Source organism: Pan paniscus, chromosome 8 (genome assembly GCF_029289425.2).
Source record: "Pan paniscus chromosome 8, NHGRI_mPanPan1-v2.0_pri, whole genome shotgun sequence".
Taxonomy (NCBI): Eukaryota; Metazoa; Chordata; class Mammalia; order Primates; family Hominidae; genus Pan; species Pan paniscus.
Genome location: NC_073257.2, coordinates 20,979,103 through 21,005,701, shown reverse-complemented (window position 1 = coordinate 21,005,701; position 26,599 = coordinate 20,979,103).

Here is a 26,599-nt window from a genome sequence, read left to right as displayed (position 1 = left end):
AGCACTCCCTCCAGAAGAGCCGTCTCAACTCTACTCCTTTTACCATCTGCTTTCTTGACTTTTAAGCTTTTCTCTGTCATTAGCTTTCCAGAAATATATTCTATGTCTTCTAATATAATTGGCCTATTTTAGCCTATGTTAAATTGTAATTTTCACCACAATGCCCCTCTAAGAACCCTATGACATTTGTATTTTTCCCACTCCTATAATCAAAACTCTTAGGCATCACAGAGAAACATTAAAACACATCCTGTATATTATTAGAGGCATTCCCATTTTTAGCTTTGCTACCTGAGTGTCCATTGAGAAACATTTTGTCCTCATTAGTGTGGAGAATACAAATAATTATGTCATCAGCGTCTATGTTCAAGGAGCTGAAACACTAACTGACTAAGCCTTAGAATGAACCAAAACAAACAAAACACTATTCATTGCCACTCATCTCTTCCTTAGAGTTGAAACCTAAGCTAATTAATTATCGACAAGTTACAGGTCTCAAACATAGCTTATGTCATGACGTTAGCCCAATAGCCCATGTGTAAAATAATGTAACGTTCTAAGAAGAGAGTTAGGAAAATCACCCACAGCCAAAATAGAAAATATATCAAATTCAGCCTTTGTTTTAATAAGACTTACTCAGTATTTTGTCTTGGTAGTTTGTAACCATTTTCATCTAAACAACTTATTGTTATGTTTCTGTATTTATTGCAGTAATCATCAAAGATCTGGATACGTTTTTGGTTGGTTGGTTGCTTGGCTGGTTGGTTGGTTTAAAGGGGGAGAGGCATAGGAGTAGAGGAAGTAATTATTTTGAAATTACTCTGGAAATTATTCCTTAGAATAAATATTCTTAGTAAGGTAAGTGTTACCAGTAAGGTGTTAAAACATAAAACCCAACAACTTGTACATCTTTGGTGGCTGAGCAGTTCCTCCAGAAGTGAGAGCACTGTTAAGAATACTCCAGGTGGCCGGGCACGGTGGCTCACGTCTGTAATCCCAGCACTTTGGGAGGCTGAGATGGGAGGATCACGAGGCCAGGAGATTGAGACCATCCTGGCTAACATGGTGAAACCCCATCTCTACTAAAAATACAAAAAATTAGCTGGGCATGGTGGCGGGCGCCTGTAGTCCCAGTTACTCGGGAGGCTGAGGCAGGAGAATGGCTTGAACCCGGGAGGCGGAGCTTGCAGTGAGCCGAGATCGCACCACTGCACTCCAGCCTGGGTGACAGAGCGAGACTCCGTCCCAAAAAATAATAATAAAATAATAAAAATTAAAAAAAGAATACTCCAGGCCTCTAAGAGTCAGTCCAGATGTGTAGGTATAAAGTATCTTTTTATAGATATAGGTCTCAAGTATATTTTGGTCTGCAAGTATTGAATAAACTATAAGAAAGCTATAACAAAATCAAAGAAAATGGGAGGGAAAGGGACATCCAAAATGCACTTTTTCTCTTCTGCTGCCTTGAGGAATACTGCTCTTAAACTATTTCAGAGAGCTGGGCCTCTACATTGTGCATATGCCGTCTGAGGAAGCTAAGCTGTTTCCAGTCCACCAGCAACATATGCAAGTTATTATCATCACTTCCTGCTAATATTTGGCTTCATAATTAACTTTAATTCCTCCTTCTGTAATTTAAGCAAACTTCTCTACTTGTCTTCAATAAATATAGTGGCTTTTGTCCAAAGTTCTCTATATTGCAACACTTTTTGAGTTCAGCGGAGCTAACTTACTTCTCAATAGTCTTTTCTTTTTATGTAAACAATTCCAATTCTTTTCACTTTTATTTAATAATCCAATTTCCCAACACTTGAACCATCACTGCTTCACTCCTTTATTTTTTTTTTCCATCTTTGGCTTAGTGTTAAATTAAGGAGTCAAAGTGTGACAGTTTCAGTAGAGAATTATTACAACCTTAGTTTTGATACATACCAAAATTCAATGGGCAGATTCTCGGGGTCACGTTGAAAGTCGTCAATGAATATTTGGGCTCCAGATTGATTACAAAAGCAGTAGGATATTATGCTGGCCCACAAAGTCAAACATTCCCAGAAAGGAAGGTTTAAATATGTCATATAATTTCTGGTATCCACAGTATTTGAGATATTTAGAGGAACACTGAATTTAAGACAAAGTCTGCGCCCTCGTGAAATTTATAATCTATGCAGAAAGGATTGGCAAATAACTAATACAAGAATAAGTGCTAAGGAAAGGGATTTGCCAAGTGATTAACCAAAGATTCAGAGAAGGAATAAATAATTTTGTATGGAAAGGAGTGGCAGGAGAGGGAGTGGGTAACACTGTGTCTTACATACCACCAATCATGGCTCAGTTCCATACCGCATGGCAGGGCAGCCCAGGAGAGGCCACCACTCAGAGCGGGACACGTCACCTGGGGTGGAGCAGTCATGGTGAAACAGAGCCAGCACCAGGTGCTGGGGAAAAAAAAGTCTGGTCCAACAGGCAGAACATGATACATAGAGAGAATTGGAAATAACAATCGATGGTAATCCAGACTGCCATTCTCAGGGATAAGGAAATAGAGGAACGAGACAGCACGTTAAGAGAATGGAAGAGGGAAAAAAGGATTCACCAAAAAGAAAGGAGGATTCTGACTCACAGATGGAGAACAGCAGGAAGGCGAAAAGGAGAAATAACCAGGCACAGTGGCTCACGCCTATAATCCCAGCACTTTGGGAAGCCAAGGCAGGAGGATTGCTTGAGGCCAGGAGTTCCTGGCCTCAAGAGACTGAGGTGGGAAGATGAGCCCAGGAATTTAAGAATGCAGTGAGCTATGATGTACCACTGCACTCTAGCCTGGGCTACAGAGCGAGACCCTATCTAAAAAAAAAGAAAAAAAATAGAAAAGAAAGAATTAAAAAGAGGAGAAATTATATTTGGAACTAGAAAGAAGTAGCAAAGCCATGGAGGACCACAGGTGCGACGTTGGGGCAGAAACATAGTGGAATGATAGCTGTGAATGTTCCCCACAAGGTGTGTCTGGCATAGGGACATCATATGTATTAACTCAACCTTCACAGCAATGTCATTTAGTAGGTACTATTACTGCTGTTTTACAGGTTAGAAAGCTGAGGCACACAGAGAGGGCAAGTAACAGGCCTGAAGTTACACTGCTGGTGAGTCACAGAGCCATGCTCCAAACCTAGCCTCCTGGCTTCCAAGCCCAGCACTTGGCCACGGCGCTGTGTAGGCTGGCTGGGGCTTGAGTGCTTCCTGGATGTTTATGGAATATTTTCAAGAGAAATATTTTCCTGAGAGCCGACGCCTCCTCTGAAACCCTGCAGCCTTCTCAGCAGGAAACAATCAGGTAGGTTTTCCCTTATTCAGCCGTAGTGAAAGGCACGTCACAGGCCCAGAACTGCATTTTGTTTTCAATATTTCAGGCACATATAGGAAGGATAGAAGCATAAGAAAAGGAAGGGGTTGGGAGAAACGTCATCTCACTTTAAATATTTCCTCTATGAATGAGATATTTTGTCTGAATAAAAAGAAAACAGACAGAAGACAATGAAAACAATATGTGATATTGAAAGGCCAGTTTTCTAAGCCAAGCTAAAATTAAAATTTTAAAGCCAAGTTAATCCAAAGAAAGAAAAGGCAGTTAAGAGCCATAAGAATACATCCACCACCTACCCAGCACTTTAACCACTGAATTTCTTTTCAGTCCCCTTTCCTGCGGGGGAAAACTGTCAAAACCAAGAAGTTAGAGGAGGAAACAAAAAAAAGGAAAACTGAGAGGTGGTCTTTGACTAAGTGAGGTTAAAGTGGAAGGCAGTCTCGCACTGACTTCAAGAAAAGTTAGGACAAGAAAAAGATGTTAAACTGGTGATGATATTTCAAATCCACCACTTAGTCATCATTTTACTACAGAAAAACACAGTTAGGTTCAAATGTGTTGACACAAATTTCAGTTTTACCACGCTGAGAAAAACGTAACTATTCTCTCTAAATCATGTTTACTTTTTTCTTTTTCTTATATTTTTTTTCTTTTCTCTTTTTTTTGCTGGTGAAGGTTTTACTTCCCATAAAGAAATTGGAGCTGGGCACGGTGGCTCATGCCTATAATCCTAGTACTTTGGGAGGCCCAGGCAGGAGGATTACTTGAGTCTAAGAATCCAAGACCAATCTGGGCAACAAAAAGAGACCTGGTCTCTAGAAAAAATACAAAAATTAGCTGGGTGTGGCTAGCAGTCCCAGCTACTCAGGAGGCTAAGGTGGGAGAATCACTTAAGCCCAGAAGATCAGAGGCTGCAGTGAGACATGAGTACCCCACTGCACTCCAGCCTAGGTGACATTGCAGAGAAAGAGAGAGAGAGAAAGAGGGAAGGAAGGAAGGAAGGAAGGAAGGAAGGAAGGAAGGAAGGAAGGAAGGAAGGAAGGAAGGGAGGAAGGAAGGAAGGAACTGGGATTGACATGTGGAATGACTTTCTAATTTTTTCAGTTGCTTTCCTTTTTATTAAATTTAATTTTCCTTTTGGAAATGTAGCAAGCGTCAAATATAACTTTTTTTCAGAGACTTGAAACTCTAAATGAATTTTTAGAAACGGCTGAGGCTGTGTCCGTCTGGGCCAACAATTTCAGCCATTTGGGGGATCCGTGCAGCACAACAGGTCAATTCTACAGTGGTAATCAGTGTCACTCATCAAGGCAGACAAGTGATCGATTGTTATGTGGCAATCTGCCATGGAAGTGGGAGATACTAACCAGATATTGCCCAAAGAACTGTAAACTGGTTCACTCATAATTTAGAAACATGAAGCATGAAATGAAACATAGAGTTCACAAGAAAGTACAAAACATCATATTGAATCAGCCTATGGACCCATCCAACCCAGGATCCAGTGCTTGCTCCTGTTCTAAAATATGCCAGAGCAGGCCAGGCTTGGTGGCTCACACCTGTAATCCCAGCACTTTGGGAGGTCAAGGTGCACGGATCATCAGGTCAGGAGTTCGAGACCAGCCTAACCAACATGGTGAAACCCCGTCTCTACTAAAAATACAAAAAAAAAATAATTAGATGGGCATGGTGGCGCACACCTGTAATCCCAGCTACTCAGGAGGCTGAGGTAGAAGAATCGCTTGAACCCAGGAGGCAGAAGTTGCAGTGAGCCAATATTGCACCACTGTACTCCAGTCTGGGCGACAGAGTGAGACTCTGTTAAAAAAAAAAAAAAAAAAAGAAAAAGAAAAAGCCAAAGCAGATGCTCCTTCCTTCCAAACCCCACCTGTAATGAGATCACATCAACACCACCATCTCAGACCCAACCAGAAGAACCAAGCTCACCCCTAACCTTGGCCCCACCATTCCAGGCTTGCCTGCCAGGGTGGCGAGTTAGCACAATGCCCCTTGACTGTAGCCTGGGCTTCCACACCTCCAGTGGCTAACTGTTTTGGCTGGGAACATAGCTGTTAGCCTTCAGCAGAGCTATTCATTTGCTGGACATAGAAAGTTAAAACTATGCTCTATGTCAAGCCTTTAATGGACATTATCCTGGACAATTGTGTGAGTCTCCTGAGGTGTCCTCAGCCTCCACTTTTCCACTCTTCCCCAAGCACCATCGGGCCATCAATCCCTGACACATAACTTCACAGTGACCTTGTGAATTTAAATCAGATTGCCTCACTTGCTCCCAATACTAGTCAGAGACCAGTTAAGTGGTATAGAGAAAAGTTAAATCTCTAAAGGAGACAAGGTAGAATGGGAGCATTGTGACTTAAATTAGGCTGATCAGGGAAGACTTCATTAAGAGGTGAGATCGAAGCCAGGCACAGTGACTCATGCCTGTAATCCTAGCACTTTGGGAGGCCAAGGCGGGCAGATCACCTGAGGTCAGGAGTTCGAGACCAGCCTGACCAACATGGAGAAACCCCATCTGTACTAAAAATACAAAATTAGCCAGGTGTGGTGGTGCATGCCTGTAATCCCAGCTACTTGAGAGGCTGAGGCAGGAGAATCTCGTGAACCCGCGAGGCGGAAGTTGCAGTGAGCCGAGATCGTGCCATTGCATTCCAGCCTGGGCAACAAGAGCGAAGCTCCATCTCAAAAAAAAAAAAAAAAAAAATTGTGAGATTGAGCAGAAACATGGAGCAAGTGACAGAGTGAATTGTGCAAGATGTCTGGTAAAGAACATTCAGGGCGGAGGAAACACCAAGTGCAACAGCGTATCTTTCTCTGGAGGTGAGAACTCACTTGACATGAGGGCAGGGAACAGAGTGGAGTGAACAAGGGAGAGATTGGCAGGAGATGAGGTGAGGAGGGAAATGGGGGTGAGGGACTGCAGATATGAGAGAGACTTGCAGAACAGACAACAGACTTTGGCTTTTGGCTTTTTTTTTTTTTTTTTGGAGTGAAATGAGAGCTTTTTGGAGTGCTTTGAGCAGAAGAGTAACATGATCAGATTTATGTAAGAGACTTACTCTATGGAGAACAGTTGGAAGAGGGGGCAACAGTGGACATGCAGTTGCCAGTTAAGAAGGAAGTTACTTCAATGCTACAGAAATGTTGTTGGCTTAAATAGAGAGAAGGGTAGCGATGATGAAAAGTGTCAGACTACAGATATGCTGATAAAGATAAAGCTGAGAGATTTTTGCTAATACAGGTTCTCCTCGATTATTATAGGGTGGTTATGTCCAGATTGTCAAATCAAGTTTAGCCTAAAGCTGCCTCCTTACATATTTTAAGTTCAGCCTAAAGGTTTCTCTGTACATCATGAACTATAGCAAGCGGAGGTGTAAACAGACTGTAGCCTACTCTTGTGCCAATCGCTCAGTTTTGGCCAATCAAATGTAGCCAACTGTTCGAGCCATGTTCAAATAAGGCAAACGCAGAGCTGTAACCAATCCAGCTGTTTCTGCACCTCACTTCCGTTTTCTGTTGGTCACTTTCCTTTCTCTCTCCATAAATCTTCTTCCACCACGTGGCTGCACTGGAGTCTCAGAGCTACTCTGGCATGGGAGCCTGCCTGACTCATGAATCGTTCATTTCTCAGTTAAGCTCCTTTAAATTTAATATGGCTAAAGCTTTTCTTTTATCAAGATAAACTGATAATATTGGTAAGCTGAAAATATTGGAAGTCAAAAATGCATTTAAGACACCTAACATAGCGAGCATCATAGCATAGCTTAGCCCACCAGAAACGTGCTCAGAACACTCACATGGAACACGTTCACCTACAAAATCATCTGGCAACACAATCCACCGTCAGTTGTTGGTAATCACGTGGCTGACTAGGAGCTGCGGTTCACTGTTGCTGCTCAGGATCATGACAGGTTATTGTACCACATATTACTAGCCTGGGAAAATATCAAAATTCACAGTCTTGCACCACCATAAAGTCAGAAAATTTTAAGTCAAATCATTGTAAGCTAGGGACCATCTGTGGATGTAGGGTGAAATAAAAGAGTAAATGACAAAATATGTGAATGTAACGAGTTACCACATGTACCCTAAAAATATGTACATCTAATTATACACCAATTTTTAGAGTAATTAATCAATTTTTTTTATTTTTTATTTTTGAGACAGGGTCTTGCTCTGTCTCTTGGGCTGGAATGCAGTGGTGTGATCTCGGCTCACTGAAACCTTCACCTCTGGGGCTCAAGTGATCCTCCCGTCTTGGCCTCCCAAGTAGCTGGGACTACAGGCATGTGCCACCATGCCCAGCTCATTTTTTTTTTAATTTTTTATAGAGACAGGGTCTCATTATGTTGTCCAGGCTGGTCTCAAACTCCTAGGCTCAAGCGACCCTCCCACCTCGGCCTCCCAAAGTGCTGGGATTATATGCATGAGCCGCAATGCCTGACCTAATTAATTAATTTTTTTTCTTTTTTGAGATGGGTCTTGCTCCGTCGCCCAGGCTGGAGTGCAGTGGTGCGATCTCGGCTCACTGCAAGCTCCGTCTCCTGGGTTCACGCCATTCTCCTGCCTCAGCCTCCCGAGTAGCTGGGACTACAGGCGCCGGCCGCCATGGCCGGCTAATTTTTTGTATTTTTAGTACAGACGGGGTTTCACCGTGTTAGCCAGGATAGTCTCTATCTCCTGACCTCGTGATCCACCCATCTCGGCCTCCCGAAGTGCTGAGATTACAGGCGTGAGCCACTGCACCCAGCCCTAATTAATTCATTTTAAAAAATTAGGAGTAAAGGATGACTCCAAACCTCTTTGTTAGATTAATATGGAGAATGAAGGTATCATTGACTGAAAAGAAGACTGGGAGGAGCAGGTTGAGGTGGGAGAAAGGAGAATCAGTCCATTTGTTTTTGCATGACATATTTGAGGTATCTATTAGACATCCTAGTGGACATAAGGACTGGGCAGTTAGATATGAAGTCTGAAGTTTAGAAGAGAGGTCTAGTTTAGAGTTATAAATATGAGAAGTTGTCAGGTTCTACAGGTATTTAAAGCCATAAGATTGAATGAAATCCCTCAGGGAGTGAATATACTTAAAACAGAGATCAAAGGACTGAGACCCAGGAGACTCCAATATTTAAGGGTTGGGTTAATAAAGAGAAACTGAAGGTGGTCTTATAGACCAATGTGAAGCAAATGTTTCAAGAAGAGGTTCAACTGTGTAAAATGGGCTGATAGGTTTGTTAAGTCAGAAGAGAACAAAGAATTGACCATTGAATTTAGCAGCATGAAGGTCCTTAATAACCTTGGCAAAAGCTGTGTTTTTCTTTTCAGTGTGTCTTTTTATTTATTTATGTTTTTTAAACAGTGTTAGTGTAATATAATTTACATATCATAACATTCATCCACTTAAAGCATATAATCCAATGGTTCCTCGTATGTTCAGTGTTGTACAACTGCCACCGCAGTCAATTTTAGAACATTTTCATCACATTAAAAAGAGAATCCATAACCATTGATAGTCATTCTCACTCCTCTCCACTGACCCACCCATCCTCATACCTCTAGCCCCCAGCCCCAGGCAATCACTCATCTATTGCCTCTCTCTAGATATTGGCCTATTCTGGACATATTATTTTATTCCTTCTACCTAACTGTAATTAGATATCCTTTGACCAACATCTCCCTATATTCCCTCCCCACTAACCAAACATGCTTCTGATAAGCGTCATTTTCCTCTTCACTTTTAAGAGATCTACTTTTTTAAGTTCCACATATGAGTGAGATCATGTGGTATTTGTCTTTCCGTGCCTGCCTTATTTCACTTAATGTCCTCCAGGTTCATTCACATTGTTGCAAATGACAAGATTTCATTCTTTTTTATGGCTGAATAGTATTCCATTGTATTCATATATCACATTTTCTTTATCCATTTATCCATAGATAGACACTTAGGTTAATTCCATATTAACTACTGTGAATAATGCTGCAATAAACATAACAGTACAGATAACTTTTCAGCATGCTGATTTCATTTCCTTTGGATGTATACCCAAGCACTTCTTGGTTGAGTAGTGGAGACAAATCCTGATAGAATTAGTTCAAGAAAAAAAATGAGATGGTAGAAAGTAAAGGCAGTGAATATAAAAGATGCTTTCAAAGAGTTTTGCTACAAAGAAATGCAGGGAAGCGGAGTGGGGTCAATGGAAGGAATTTTTTAGACAAGAGCTGTTTCGGCAAGTTTGGTAATAATGGGCATCATCCATTAGAAGGGAGAGAAATGTGCCAGTGCTGGAGAGAGGTGCGGAAGTGACATTCGTGTGCAGATCAGAGGGAATGGGACCTAGCGCACAGTGGGGATTGACCTCAGGCTGAAAGAGGAACAGGTGAGCCTTTTGTCTACACAGAGTGTGCTTGTGGGAGGGTAGTAGTTTCAGGGGAGACACTGGAAAGTTCCTTTTGAATTGTTTTTATTTTCTTAACGGATTAGGAACCGAGGTCACCAGAGCTAACGTGTTGGGTGAAAGAGGAGATACTGTAAAATACTGGGTTAAGGCCGGGCGCGGTGGCTCACGCCTGTATTCCCAGCACTTTGGGAGGCGGAGGCCGGTGGATCACGAGGTCAGGAGATGGAAACCATCCTGGCCAACAAAGTTAAACCCCGTCTCTACTAAAAATACAAAAGTAAGCTGGGTGTGGTGGCACGTGCCTGTAATCCCAGATACTCGGGAGGCTGAGGCAGGAGAATCGCTTGAACCAGGGAGTGGAGGTTGCAGTGAGCTGAGATCATGCCACAGCACTCCAGCCTGGCGATAGAGCAAGACTCTGTTAAAAAAAAAAAAAAAAAAAAAAAAAAAAAAAAAAATAGTGGTTTAAGAGACTGGGCGAGTAGATGGACTAAAGAAATGGGGAAGGGCACCCGGGAGCGCCCCCTTGAGGTTGTGGACTTAGTGACCATTGCGCTTGGTTCGTGTTCCTGTCTCAGAGGTCACCACACTTGGTGTTCGGCTTAGGTGTCCTTCTTGTCCCCCTGACCAAATCTTAAGCTCTTCGAATAGAGATCCCTTAGTCATTTCTGAACTTCCAGTGCCTAGCAAAATGCCTGATAAAACATTTGTTGCATTACGATCGGATGAAGTCTCATCACACATCCACAAGTCACGTTTCTGCCCCTCCCATCTTGAGGCTGCATAAATCAGGCTAGGAGCCTCTCCAGGTTATGGCAGTGTTGCACAGAGGCTGGCATTTAGCAATGCTCAATAGACGCTCGGTTAGTAAATAAGGGAAGGGTGGGGGAGACGCTTCTTAGGCTCTTGCTATTGCGTATTCTTGTGTATCAGGAGACTCAAGTTCCTAAGGCTTTCTCCAGCCTAGTCAGGAAAATAGCATGTCCTCCGTCTTCAAAATAACAATAGATCTTTTCATCTTGAGATCCACAAGCACACTGACACAAGCTTCAAACAAAGAACCATTTCCCACAACCCATGATCATCCCCCACCGCAGTTTGTGGACAGGTAATCTGAAGCACACAGAGGTCAAATGAGCCTAAAGGTCACAGATCCAAGCTCCTGCCCTGGAGCTGCCAAATAGAATCTATTATATGCTGATCATCAGTTTGCATTTGAACACAGGACAAATAAAGTCAGTCTATAAAATATAACTTATTACTATAATCAGACCTCCCCAAAATAATATTTTTTTCAAGTTTTCTCTCTATATAATATATATACTTATGTATACTCTTTTTTGTTCCACAAAGAATTTGAGGAGGCTTATAGTTTGACATTTTTCCCCAAATAGAAAGAGCAAAAAGAAAGAGCAAAATTTTGCAAGCATCAAAGATTCTCCCAGGATCCTGATGCCACGCATATTTGTCCAGCTTGCTGTAGTCATTTTGTACAACTCTGTTTACAATGACCAATCCCTCTTCTTAACTTTTCTCTGCAGAAGTAAAGTTTCCACTGTAATTCTCCCTAAACAGGTGAAGAAAGGAGGGTTGGAGGAACTTCCATAGCCTTCCCATGAGGCATAATCAGAGCCAGATGCCAAACTTTCTGAATCAAGAGTGGACTCACATGCGATAAAAACTAGTGATTTATTTATTATAGGGCTCTAATTAATAAAATATGCTTTTAACCTACAGCCAACAGGGTGTATTCCACTAGTATGCCCATAAAATATGGCTGGCAAATTGAAAGTAGTATAAAGGCTAAATCACTGTAATTTTCACCACATTAAGAAGCCCCAACTTGAGTTTTACATTACATCTACCTAATATCAACCCTACTGGGAGCAAAAGCAAATATGTAGTCAGCCCAACAAGTGATCTGTCTCAAATTTTGGCTCAAATAACCACTCTGTAAATTAATTTACCAAAATGCCTATTTTGGGGACAGACAAGATCATCCGGGGACATGCTATTCCTCAATTGCCCCTTAGGGAATCCATTTAATTATAACAAAACGAGGTCAGTTAAATGTGGCTTCAGTGCTTGTCAACAGTTCCTTAATATTATTGTCATTATATTAACACTTAATAATAATGGTGGTCAAATTTTAAAAAAGAATTTTAAAAATAAGAAGGGTGATGATTATGATAATGACAGGCATCATAAAAGATACCTTTGCAAGGTATTTTGAGAACTGATGTATTGAGGTGCATTCAGGCTATTTAGTTTTTCACAATTGTTAGATGTATCTTTTGTAAAACCTCAGATCAAGAGAGAGAGAGAGAAAGATCTTAACTGACCTTGGTGATCCACCACCCCTCATATATAGCTTTAGCAGGATAGCTGCAGACCTGTGCTAAGCTCTCTCCTGCTCTGTTCCTTAGGGGGGCAGCAGCTGCACCGCCTACAAGCACAGCATCACCCTCGGCAAAAGGCTGCCTGCTTCTACCAGCCAGTGTTAAACTGTGCTAAGGGAGAATTAAAAATCATTGCCTTTTGGTGCAACGATTGCTGTGCAGAGAGCAGCCAAGATGGTCTCACTTCCCAGCACTAGAGATGCCCGCAGCCAGAGGAGAATTGAGAATGATTAACAGGACAAGTAAAATTGTGTTTCCAGGGTTATACTTGGTTTTGAAAGCTGAAGATGCCCTGATTGTATCCCATTAACCAAATTTGAGTTTGCTATGTTTTCTCTGCAGTGAAAATACAGGTGTTACCATCCTAGGAAGTCATCAGCTTCAGAAAGTTGCCCTCTGAAGCCCTGCTTTCAGGGACTGAGATCCAAAAACACTTATTTGTAGTCCCATTCCTCCAGCATCCCCTCTCACAGTCTCACAAGCCCTATGTGAAGTATAGACTTGAATAAACAAGACTTGATCCAGGAGACATTAAAGTCCTTCTTATGCATATTCATTCCTGAACTGTAATGAGCATCTTTCCTGAGTTGGACACTAAGAATGCCTGTGAAAACCCAATGTGCCTGAGAGCAAGGAGGAAGCTTTCTGATGCTAGAAGAAATAAGAGTACGATCTCTACTAAACTGGGAAAAGGCATCCATTTAAAGCAGAGAGGCAGGTGCATAAACAAGCTCATTAGGGTGTGCTAGTGCCACAGTCCTATGTGCTTAGCCACTGTCTTTGAGGTTCCAACCAACAATAAGTATCAATCAATAATCAATAGTCAACAAGTATAAATTGACCAACACTTGTTAGGTATCTATTTTGTGCCCAGAATACTACTTGGTTCTAGAAAAGGATACAAGATAAATATGAGACATTTCTCCCACCCTTTCCATAGTTAAAGTGTACATAATTCACATAAAAACTTCTGAGTATATACTGTAAGCAAAACTAACATGCAGAGTCATTGGAAGTAAAAGCTGTGCTCTGTCTGTAGCCCAAGTTTCAGACACATTTAAATCAGCTATTGGATTAATCAAATCAGAGCTACCTTCATGGTGACCTGATGAGCTGACTCCTTGGGCATCATGACCATTGTAATCTTTCTTAGTGTGTGGACCAAAGTAAATACCATCTATCCTGTGGCGCTACTGGGATCATAGAATTGTAACATTTAAAGGGACTTCAGAGCCCGAGTCTTTACCCGACCTAAGATTCCACTCTTGAACAAGCCATTCTTAAACATTTCTAGCAAGCATTACCTAACCAAAAAGTTCACTGCCTTTAAACTTCAAAACGCCTCCTTTCTGATGTGAAAGGAATTCAGTCTCCTTACAACTTTTTTTTTTTTTTTCTAGATAGGGTCTCTCATTCTGTCACCCAGGCTGCAGCACAGGGCATGATCACAGCTCACTGCAGCTTCAAGCTCCTGGGCTCGAGCAATCCTCCTGCCTCAGTCTCCCAAGTAGCTGGGACTACACGTGCACACCACTATGCCCGGCTAACTTCTGTACTTTTTGTAAACATGGGTTTTCCCCGTGTTGTCCAAGCTGGTCTCGAACTTCTGGGCTCAAACAATCCACCAGCCTCAGCCTCCTAAAGTGCTGGTGCGTGAGCCACCGTGCACAGCCTCTAACAACTTTGATCACCTTTTTCTACACAGCTTCGTCAAATAAATTTAATCTTTTTTAAAAAATATGAGCACATGTAAATATTTTTAAATGATATCCACGTCTTTTTTTTTCCCAGGCTGAATTCCTTCAACCACTTCTTCTATGACAAGATTTTTCAATCATTCACCAGTTGAATTGCCTCCTTCTAAATATTCTCCTGTTTTAAACATGTCTGTTAATGCAACATGGCTCTATGCATTCACACTATGAAACTCCATCTTACCTGTGAAATGGCAGAGTTAGGCTAGATCAATATGATCGTATTCTTCCATCACTAAAGGAACTGATTTAAACAAATTTCCTCTCCCACAGCTGTAGGCATCTAAGAGATCTCCAGGGAATATCCATAGAACACAGTGTCTTTGGACCAAACATGTTGAAAAGAGACTAGAATTGTGTGGTAATCACTGTGAAGAATATGTTTTTTGGCAGGGCGTGGTGGCTGACTCCTGTAATCCCAGCACTTTGGGAGGCCAAGGCAGGCAGATCACTTGAGGCCAGGAGTTCGAGACCAGCCTGGCCAACATGGTGAAACCCCGTCTCTACTAAGAATACAAAAATTAGTCGGGCGTGGTGGTGTGTGCCTGTAGTACCAGCTACTCAGGAGGCTGAGGGACAAGAATCGCTTGAACCCGGGAGGTAGAGGCTGCAGCGAGCCAGGATTGCACCACTGCCCTCCAGCCTGGGCAAGAGAGTGAGACTCCATTTCAAAAAAAAAAAAAAAAAAAACAGAATGTAAATAACAGATATAAAATCTTGACACCTATTACCTAGTACTTGGTAAGCAATATCCTTGGGACTAACATCAGTGTAGCTGATCTGTATTGTTGAAATAACTTTAATTCATTTCCAATAATGAAATAAGAGTACGACAAAAAAAATTGAACTGAACATAATCTCTGCACACTGAGTTCATGATCTTAGTGGGAAGGGCAGGTAGAGTCATAATTTGGTGTTTATAGCAAAAAAAGGTTATAATTTAAAGAAATTAGCCTATGTAGTCCTTTAAAACGAAATTAAATCTAGGGTTCCTGGAGAAACAAATATTCGGGACTGCACAGGTAGAAATTTTACAGATTTGATTAAAAAATAACCTTGTCAACCTATTTTATACTTGAGCCTAGGTGAAATCAAGCAAAAGGTCTGAAGGAACTTGACCAAAAATAATGTGCTGGAGGTTTTTCAATCATTTTTATTAGATTTTCGGGGAATTATTTTTAGTAAGGAGAGTGAGATGGGATATTGGTTGCAGGTAAAATATTAGCTTAGCAACCCAAGCAGATGCTGATAGCTGTGCATGGCGGTCTAAGAACAGAGGAAGAGGTTAGAAAATGAAAATGTAGTCTCTGGAGAAAATTACTATGGCCCTGACATTTTCAATGCAGAAATGCCTAGAGAGGAAGGGTTACAAAAAAAAATGAAATCCTGTTTTCCCTGTTCTGGGAAAACAGGATCCTAACAATGGAGCTTATTAAAAGTTATTTTTTTAACTGATGACTGTTCCATTCTGTGCTAGAAAATTGGGTGAGGCTATTTCTGATTTAATAAGATGGATGGATATCCTTGTCCTCGAAACTCTGGCATTAAGAAGATAATATTCTGAGGAGTATTGGTGCTTCTGGGGATAGAAAATAGAGTCCTTCAAAAGCAGCCAGATGACACAGTCCCTCTCTTAAAAGAATGGCTTGGAGTTTTCATGCATGTCTGCGCCCAGGGTAATGAGCACCAGGGACTTACCAGTGGAATTCTTAGCTGGCTACAGGGCACTTCAGTGTTTCGTCTCTCAGTTGGAGAAAGACTGAGACTATGGGGGAAAGAAAAAATCAGGAGACATAGTATTAGTCTGTGCCCTGTTTGACTGTGAGCTTGTTATTCTCAGATTCCTCGTCTGAAAATGTCCTCCTTAGGCTCAAAGACTTTTCTAGTGAAACCCGGCTCTGGGACAACTGCTCTCATGATCTGCCTTCAAGATGCCTTTCCTTATTCTTTTAGCATTAGGTTTTCTTAAATGTACAATTAGATTAGGAGCACTTGAATCTCTAAAAGGAAAATCCCTTGTAAAAGTAAATGGAGTACCTGGTAGCTGCATTCTTTGGAGAACACACAGGATCTGCAGGCACCGGATACCCCGTGACCATGAAAGATGCCATGGGTTTGGGCAGGTGGGCTGCCCTGTGTGCAGTGTCATCTACCCACAGCACAGCTACCCTGGTCCTCACCCCACGGCAGGCCATGCAGGACAGCAGCCAGCTGAAGGTCTTCCTCAGGGTTGGGGCTCCTGAAGAGGTGACTCTTCCCAACATGAAACCGCACACAAGTCCTTAGAGTTCCCAGAACAACACTGAGCTCCCGGTCAGAGAAGGAAGGGTGGTGGGAAGCTAAAGGGAGTTGGTTTGTATTATTGTGATCACTTTCATTCACGTCCAACAATAAAATAAGAGGATAACAAAGAATGGAGCTGAACATACATCTCTCCATATTGAACTGAGCTCCTGATCTTCTACTGAGCGAGAACAGAAAAATGGTTATGATGGTGTTTTCTAAAGGATGCAGAGGGTACCTTAGTGTAGTGAGGAGTGGGGTGGGAAGGAGGCAGCTGGAAAGAAAATGCATGATAGAGGGGCAGAAAATCAGGAGAGTAAAGAAGTGACACAACTCAGGGAATGAACCTAAAATATTAGAATAAGGAGACGGAGAGGGAGACCAAAGGAGAGGTCCCAGGAGGAGCAGAGGGGAAGAACATGATAAGGACAGAGTCAGAGGGGGTGAGAGTTCTCTGGGGTCGGCTCTGTGTAAGTCACCGTCGTTTTATGGGTCAGCCTGGCTAGGCTATAATGCCTAGTGGTTTGGTCAAATACCAGCTTAGCTGTTGCTGTGAAGGTGTTTTTCAGATGTGATGAACATCTGCATCGGTGGACTTTGAGTAAAGCAGGTTGTCCTCAGGCTTTGTCCAATCACTTGAAGGTCTTAAGACTAAATATTGAGTTTCCCCCAAAAGAAGAAGTTCTGCCTCCAGAGGGCAACATGAAAACCCTTAGTTGAGTGTCCTCTTCCAGCCTGATGGCCTGCCCTGCAGGTTTCAGACTTGCCAACACCCACAATTGTATAAGCCAATTCCTTAAAATCAATCTTTTTATTTTTTATTTTTTTATTTATTTTTGAGACCGAGTCTCACTCTGTCACTCATGCTGGAGTGCAGCGGCATGATCTTGGCTCACTGCAATCTCCGCCTCCTGGGTTCAAGCGATTCTCCTGAGTAGCTGGGATTACGGGCTGCCGCCACTACACCCAGCTAATTTTTTGTGTTTTTAGTAGAGATGGGGTTTTACCGTGTTAGCTAGGCTGGTCTCCAACTCCTGACCTCGTAATTCACCCACCTCAGCCTCCCAAAGTGCTGGGATTATAGGTGTGAGCCACCGCACCTAGCCCAAAATCAATCTCTTTACATATGTGTGTAAATACACACACCACACACACATACAGATAAACAACATATCTGTTGCTTCTGCTACTCTGGAAAACCCTAATACATTATATAAAGTACTGTTCATAACTGCGCAGTGACTGCTGATCCTATCTTAGAGACAGGAAAGTTTCAGAGAGTTTCTCTCCCCAGTTAGCCCCCTGGTAACTACTCACTAATCTCTCCCCAGTCCTTTATATGGAAAGAAAGGAGCAGTTATGCAAATCTAGGTCTTTCTCACTTCCAAATCTATTGTACCCTAAGACAGGCAGGGGTTTCTACAAGTCATTTAGTCCCATTTGAGGCATTTGAGAATTTTCAGAATGTCCTTTGGCAACACTTGAGCAGACAGGCAAACAGAATTCCTTTCCATGACTTGATGGCCTCTGGCAATTACGTGGCCCCAAAGTGGCCTGGCCCATGGGGTTTGGGAGGGAGCATTGGATACCAAGGATGTCAACCACTTCTGAAATGTCAATACCTAGGAAAAAACGCAGTGGCTCACTCACACAGGCAGTATACCACCTGGAAGCCTGAGCTCATCTTCCCATCTGCTTCATTTACTGTTCCTTACCCTGATTGGCATGAATTCCTACATTGGTTACATCTTCAGCATTTCATATGCAGGGGCAGGCCATAGTCATGTGCATAATTGAGTTCTGAAGTGTACAAGAGTGCAAGACCCACTTATAGTGAATTTTGTTCTTTTTCAACTCATCTGTGTGTCCCAGAGTGTACACACCCTATCCAACATCACTGAGCTTCAACAGGTTGGTAGCACCTAGTAGCCCCTGGTAACTACCTCACTAACTTCCCCCAAGGTCTTTTATCTGGAAAGGGAAGTGCCAGTCAGGTATCTCACAGGAACCTGAAGAAGGCAGAGGGTTAACCACCAACGGAAGCTCAATTTCAACAGCCTTTATTAACCCTGCAAGTGACTCTAACCACTACCTTCAGGACACAGCAAAGGAACCCGGTTCCCCTCACTTCTGTCATACCACAGAGCTGATATTTAACAAGGAAAAACTGTTGGTACACCTGTATACGTTTCATGTGGCTTTTGCTACCTACCAATGTAATCAATGTAATCACTTTTCTTCTTGATCTTTTTTTTCTGCCAGAGGTAAGTGATTTCTCCTACACAAAGATTTTTTTAATGCTTTCAAGAGCCAACACTGAATCTTTTAATGATCAAATATCAACTAGCATTTTCTTAGACCTCTAGAATGAGGATTGTAGAAATTTTATAAGGCAAACCAGCCTGGTATCTTGAAAACATCATGGCCCTGGGAATCAGAAGAGGCAAGGCACTAACTCAGTCACTTAACCTCCTTAGAGTCCATTCCATTTAGTCAATATTTATTGAGTATTTCCTGTGTCCTGGGCATTTTCTTGAGCACCAGAGACATAAAGACAAATGAACCCTAGCCTTGCCTGCAGAGAGCTTATAATTTACTGTTAGAGACAGTCGTGTAAAAAAACAACTGCAATACTGAGTGAGCTATACCTCAACAGAAGTACACACAATGTGCTAGATGCACTAATGGAACCAAATGATTCATTCCATCCTGGATGAGCTTTAGGGCATGTTTCTCAAAGAAGGTGACACCCCAGTACAGCCTCTGTTTTTCTCATCTAAGGAATGAAGAGGCCAAAGTGAAAAATTCCTATGTCTCTCCCAGCCTTACAGCTCTGAAATTCAGTAACTGTGCAGATAAATCCAAGAAATCCTGAAAACCAGAATGTTCAGAGTCGGGCAGTCTCGGAGGGGACTGGTGGTTCGTGGAATTGGATAGCTACAGATACTGGCCCCTGCTCAGAGAGCCAGGCTGCTAGGCAGAGCCCCAAGGACGGGGTGCTCTTCTACCCAGTCCTCCCAAGCCACCAAGATTCATGTCACCCTTTTGATGAGTGAAAAAATCAATTCAAAAAATACTCCATTGCAAGACTCTGTGGGCTAGTAGAAGAAGACAAGTTAATGGCCGGGCGTAGTGGGTCACACTTTAATCCCAGCACTTCAGGAAGCCGAGTCAGACAGATCACTTTAAGGCCAGGAGTTTGAGGCCAGCCTGACCAACATGGTGAAACCCTGTCTCTACTAAAAATACAAAAATTAGCCAAGTGTGGTGGCATGCACCTGTAATCCCAGCTACTCAAGAGGCTGAGGAGGGAGAACTGCTTGAACCCAGGAGGTGGAGGTTGCAGTGAGCCAAGATTGCACCACTGCACTCCAACCTGGGCAACAAAGCAAGACTCCGTCTCAAAAAAAAAAAAAAAAAAGACAAGTTAATATGCAATCTCTGCCATTGAGAAGCCCACAGCCTGATGAAGAATTAGGATATGGTACAGGAAGAATTAGGGAAACCCGGGGTACAAATCAAGGCCAAATATAGAGTACAAAAGGAGGTGCAGGCAAGGAGTTAATTAAAGGAAGGAAAATGTTTGTCTTCTACAGGAACCAAAGAAGGCTTCAGGACATGCCCAACTGGAGGTTATCAAAGGGCAGAGAGATAACAGGAAGAAAGGAAGAACATTCTACACAGAGCAAACTACTTGAGCAAAAGCGGAAAGATAGAGACACTTTAGGAGATTGTAAGCAGAATTAGACTGGAGCTATAGAATATAATAATAATAATTAACATTTTTATTAATATTACTTACTGAGTGCCTACTGAGTGTGCCAGGAATTTCAAATGTCCTTCCTCACCCTTCACTGCCACCTGTGATATGGGTATCACCCCCATTTTTCAGATTAGCAAACTGAGGTTTCGTGGGCCAAACTGAGATTTTAACAAGATGCTCCTGATCCCAGAGTCCACACTCTTAACAATCATGCTTGTTTATTTGATGTGCTGCTGGGAAATGAATGCCTCGCTCAAAAGGCCCTGTAAAATAGTGTTTTGAAGGACAGGAATAGTAGAATACAGCAGATAAATCTGGCAGCATTATGGAAAATGGCTTGGAGCAGGAAAAGACTAGAGATAAGGAGATCTTTGACCTACGTGTTATAGTAATGAGAGATATGCAAGAGCAATAAACACTTCTGCACTGAGGCAATAGGAGTCAAAAAACGGAGAGGAAAGCAGGGATATATGAAAAAAAACCAGGTCATGGGGTAGAATCCCTAGAACCTCCCTAGTGGTTGGATATGGTGGAAAAGGGAAGAATAGGGAGTTTGGAGAATGTGTGTTCGGTTCCTGAGGTCCCCTTCCGAGCCAGAGTCATTTCCTTCCATCCAGTCTCTTGGATCCATAGGCAGAAAGAGGGAGTTTTCTGAAATGTTTTCTTTCCTCTAAAGTATGCATCTTACAAATTCATGTTTCTCCTGGACTTCACTAGCTGCATAATAATCAATTGTTATCCCTGTAAGTTCCAGGAAATTTAGTTTAAGGTTTCTTATAGGAAATACGGATAGGCAAAAGTTCCTCTATAAAAACTCTGCCCAAATCACCTATTTCTGGGGCACATTGCTTATAATAGGTACTGAATGAATATGTTCTAAATGAATAAGTAGATAAACCACAAACACTTTCAACCCCTTGACCCTTGTGAGACTTTTACCCCTACCTTACTTTCAAAACAGAACTCCAGAGGCAAGAGTTAAACAAAGGCCACCAGGACACAGAATGTAGCAATGCTGGGATGTGCGGTGAGAGAACAGGGAAGAGAGACCTTAGCTGGGTCTGTCCTCTGATGTTTGGTGTGACTGCTGACACATGGCAGGACCTCAGTAAGCATTGGTTGGATAGATAGATGAATGAGTGAGTCAGATCATCTAGCTTTGAAGATCTCAGTAGTTCCTGTTTAAGTAGAGGAGTTTGGGCAGCCACCAGCCCCATTAACCTTACATGCCAATGTGATTAATGTTGCTTTTTCCAGAAGTCTTGGCCTTGCCTGCAAAACTCAACACTGAACACCTGAAGGAAAAAAAAAAAATCCCATTGGCAAAGCTTGCTTTTAACCGTGGGAGACACCAAGCAACGTTGCCAGTTTCCCGGGGGCCCAATACCTTTCTGACTTTGCAATAACTCCCAAGTTAAACAAATTGCCAAAGAGTTATAAGCCTCTTATTAGTTGGATGGCTTCCCCCAATTGCTCTGCTGGCTGCATTTTCCCTGCACACACATTGGTGAGTTCTGCCGACTATTCGTGTGCCTGCAAGTTGAGGAGCTCTGGCATTTCTGTGATCTACAGTCTCCAATCTCCACTCCCTCTTGCCTTCACTTTGAACTGAAGTGCTGTCTTAAGCAACCCCACTACCCACCACCTAACAAGCCAGGACGTGAGTCTTCATGACTATTACAACACTTGAACCTTATCCCAGGCTAACCAGTAACACCAGTATTCAAACTGCAGTGTGAGGAACACCGCAACAAGCCGAAGAAATGGCCTGTACCAATTTCCTAATGGTCAGAGGATGAAGTGCGGCACAGCAACAGCTGGAAACACAGGTTACAGAAGGCTTAGATAAGAGAGGCATTGGAGAATACTGCGAAAATCTAAAATAGAGAGCTAGCATTTGTTTATGGCCTTCAGTTTACATGGCAGAAGCCAAAATGGAGAGCTGGGAGAGATTAGTTTCACCTGGGTAAAGACCAATCGGATGCTTTGGGATAAAAATCCACTTTAGAAATTAAATTATCCATTTCAGTTTACCGCCCTAATTCATAAGTCAATGTCCAACTCTATTTCATTTTGTATTGAACAAAATTTAGCTATTATACCAACTTCTGTTTCTGCATGAATTTACATATAACATAAGATCTCTGTGGACTGGGTGTGGTGACTTGCGTCTGTAATCCCAGCACTTTGGGAGGCTAAGGTTGCAGGGTCACTTCAGCCAGGGAGTTTGAGACCAGACTAGGCAATATAGTGAGACCTCGTCTCTACAAAAAATTTAAAAAACAAACCAAAAACAGCCAAATGTGGTGGTGCACGTCTATAGTCCCAGCTACTCTGGAGGCTGAGGTGAGAGGATTGCTTGAGCCCAGGGGGTCAGAGGCTGCAGTGAGCTGGGATCACACCACTGCACACCAGCCTGGGAAACAGAGGAAGATTCTGTCAAAAAGAAAACAAAACTGTATGATGATTATACAACGTGAAATGAAGCAATTCCATCAAAATTTATTCCTCAATAAGAGCTCCTTGAAAAGAATTATAAGCTAAGTTTTCTGTTTTGTTTTTCTTTGAAAAGTGCAAATTTCTATAGTACACTGGTTCCACTATTTTCTTGGAGTCTGATAAGGTTTATGCCAAGAGATCACATTAGTTTCTGTACACTGTTTCTATTGATTCAAGGCTCCTACCTAAGATTAGAAGAAACAATCATTTTATTAACTTCAGTCAAAGGGTTATGGAGAAAATCTGTGTCCGCCGGATATACATAATTCCATCTTTCCTTCTTAGCACTCTTATCTTATTTCATCTAGAGATTTTCCCTAGATGAAATAAGGTGGAAAATCAACAAGATCTTCAGAGGGTGGGGAGAGGAGTGGAAGGACAGAAGAGGAGGAGAGAAAGGGGAGGGGCCGGGCTCCCACAAAAGTGTGCAAAAGCAACCAATTCCCCATGAGCTTCTCTGACGTGCAGAACCTCAATCTGAAATAGAGAGTGGAGTCAGATGGAAATTGAACACGTTCATGACTCAGATTCTTCCTGAGCACCTCTCTGTCGTTGTCCTAAAAAACATTACAATTTGGTGAAAGAGGGCAGTTCCTCTAGGATGGCCATCTATCTTCTGAGTCCTTATTTCTGCTACTTCAAGAAGACAAAAATGAATGAATGGTCTGCTTGGAGTCTATCCATAGCAGAGAGGCCTTTTCCAGTTTGCTCTTTTCTAATTCTTTTTAGTCACTTGATTTTGTTAGGAAATCAAATCTACAGGTTCATTTCAACCTGCAGATTCAAGGTCTTCTGGAGGCTTCATGCATTCATACTTCCAAATCCAAAAAGAGATCTTGATAAAGCAGGGTTTTTTTCTTTTCTTTCTTCCTTTTTTTTTTTTTTTTTTTTTAGACAGAATTTCACTCTTGTCTCACAGGCTGGAGTGCAGTGGTGGGATCTCAGCTCACTGCAACCTCTGTCTCCCGGGTTCAAGCGATTCTCCTCCCTCAGCCCCCCAAGGATTACATGTGTGTGCCACCACGCCAGGCTAATTTTTGTATTTTTTTAGTAGAGATGGGGTTTCACCATGTTGGCCAGGCTGGTCTCGAACTCCTGAGCTCAGGTGATCCGCCCACCTCAGCCTCCCAAAGTTCTGGGATTACAGGCACCCCACACCATGCCCACCTTTATATATCTATATCTATAAATTAGTAGAGATGGGGTTTCACCATGTTGGCCAGGCTGGTCTCAAACTCCTGACCTCAGGAGATCCACCTACCTCGGCCTCCCTAAGTGCTGGGATTACTGGCGTGAGCCACCGCGCTTGGCCAAAGCAGCATTATTTATAACTGCTATGTACTAGACATTACTAAAAGCCTTACTCACCTCTGACTGCTTCTTTGTCTAACACATCTTCCAAATCATTGTGTGGAAAAGAGCTCAATTAGTTCCATCCAGTGATATATTATTCTTAACCACGCACATAAGGCAACCTGATATAAACTGGCCGGGTTCACACCAAAGAAAACTGCTAAAATTTTCAGATTGTGGAGATGGCCTGATCCACAAAGATTGCCCTAAATCTGAAGTAGGAGAAGTGACTTTGGTTTGGCCTAATCCCCACTTACACATGTCATGAAGAAAGTCATCTCCCTCTTGCACATCTCAATTTAAGAATAAATTTGAATACAAAGTTTTATTTCTTAAAGAATGGAACAAACTCCAGTTAAAGATTGTTAACCACTGGCAAAATACTCAGCATCTTCTTTATCCTAAGTATTACTGCTATCAGCAAGTCAATTCTATGGTTTCATCAGAAGGAAAAGAAAAAGGAATTTTTTAAATGGGGTGGGAGCTTGAAGGTAAGGTAAGACATTAACACTAGAGAAACCAGGTGGAGTGTACCAGGAGTCTGTATTCTCTTTTCAACTTTAAAATGTTTTCAAAACAGAAAGTTTATTTAAAAGAAATGGGGTGAGGCTGGGAGGTGAGCAGAATAAATTCAGGGCTACAGGAGCATTGAAGAGCTGGTTTCATTTTTTAAAATCTTATTTATTTATTTATTTATTTATTTATTTAAGAGACAGGGTCTCACTCTGTTGCCCAGGCTTCAGGGCAGTGATGCAATCAGAGCTCACTGCAGCCTCAAACTCCTGGGCTCAAGTGATTCTTCCACCTCAGCCTCCTGAATAGCTGAGACTACAGGCATGCACCACCACACTCAGCTAATTTTTTTTTTTTTTTTGTAGAGATAAGGTCTTATTGTGTTGGCCCTGTTGGTCGCAAACTCCTGGGCTCAGCCTCCCAAAGCACTGGGATTACAGGCATAAGCCACTGTGCCTAGCCTGAAGAGCTGATTTCAAAGTTGTGGTCATCTATGCCAGATAATAACTCAAGGAAGCCTGACCTGAAATCCACAGAGGACCTGTCATTTTGGTAACATAGATGAAAACCTCGAGATTGTTCTTATCTCTAGAGAACAGAGATTCCCCACACCTCTGCTGGCCAAGGAAGACTTTAATGGTTTGTCTTTCCAGGCCCCTGAAGGCTGTCCTCCTCTGAGAGCTACTTCATTCATTCATCAGGTGCTTCCTTGAGCTCCTTCTCTCCATTTATACGTGGTGCTTACCATTCTCTTCCTTCCACAAACGTAGCTTGGGTGTGGAATCAAATCCCAGAAGTTACAGTGAGCAAAGATACATGGTATCTAAGAATCTGTGTGTGTGTGTGTGTGTGTGTGTGTGTTTAACCTGTTATTTAAATTTTAAGGCTCAATGGGGAGATGAAAAACAGACCAGAAGAGCTTAAGGCAGTTATATCAGTTCTGTGCAAACAAAGTTGATGTGGCTTGGTGCAAGCCAAGATTAAAAGTGATTGAGTGCTTCTGTATGAGCAAAGAACCCCAGACTGAAAAATAGAAAAGCCCTGTGGTTCTTTGCCAGCCTTCTTAAAATAACTACCATTGTGCTGGATTAAAAGGCATTTGCTGAAGATTTTGTGAAGAATTAAGCTTATTTGTTATTCTTTTGAAACAGAAATGTGAATAAAAGAAAAGCTGTTAGTCAACATTGTCTTAGAAGATAAAGCTTTCGAGATAGCAGAATATCTGGGTCAATGGGAGGCTTCAGCAACTCGTGCCCTGGATTGACAGTTCCCTTCACAATTGCAGCTGAACACTTAATGCTTCCTTCCCTACCCCATCCCCATTCAGGGGCTCATGGGACATGGCCACAGAGAAGTGATGTGTCCTGGTGTCCTGTGCATAGGGTGGTTTCATCCCACCTAGAGTTCAATGGTCACCTCAACAGCATAGAATTGCGCAGACAGAGAGGAAAAAAACAAAGTAGAATTTGGCAGGCAGAGAGAAAGGAACTCTAGAATATCCAAGTGCTCTTGATTGCTTTGATGTTTGATCCATTGGTTCTTCTTCCATACTTCCAAGACAAAGCAAAAGGATTCCAAAATGTCTTCCCATAAAAGAGTCCCTAGACCAAAAACCCAGGGTTGGCTGTAGAGAAAGTAGCCTATTTAAACAGAAATGGGAGCTTCTGCAGCCAACAGAAGCCCTGGGAAGTCACTTTCCCAAGCAAGTCTCAGTGCTCAGCACTGAGTCCTTAACAGAGGGAGGTGGGAAGAGGAGACACAGCTACATTTCACTCAGTTCTACCCCATGATTAGGATCCAGATAGCCTGGAAGTGCTTCCTTCAACAGCCAGAAAGATTTAATCCAGACAGCAGGAATCTCTATGTTTTCTACAGGGCCACTGAGGCCATTTTCCGAAATACAAAATCTGGAAAAAAAGAAAAGCAGCTGGCTGGATGCTTCCAGCCCCCAGGTCTCCTCCCAGCAGCAGGAGATCCTTCCCATTCTTTGGTTAGGGAAAGCCTCTGTCTACAGAACTGTAGAAAGCAGTCAGGTAGTTGGCTGTTTACATCAAAACGATTCCAGCATAGCTGAGCTCACTTCTGTAATCTCAGCACTTTGGAAGGTCGAGGTAGGAGAATAGCTGGAGCCCAAGAGACCAGCCAGGTCAATATTGGGAGACCCTGTCTCTACCAAAAAATTTTAAAAATTAGCCAAGTATGGTGGTACATGCCTGTAGTCCCAGCTACTCTGGAGGCTGAAGTAGGAGGTTCTCTTG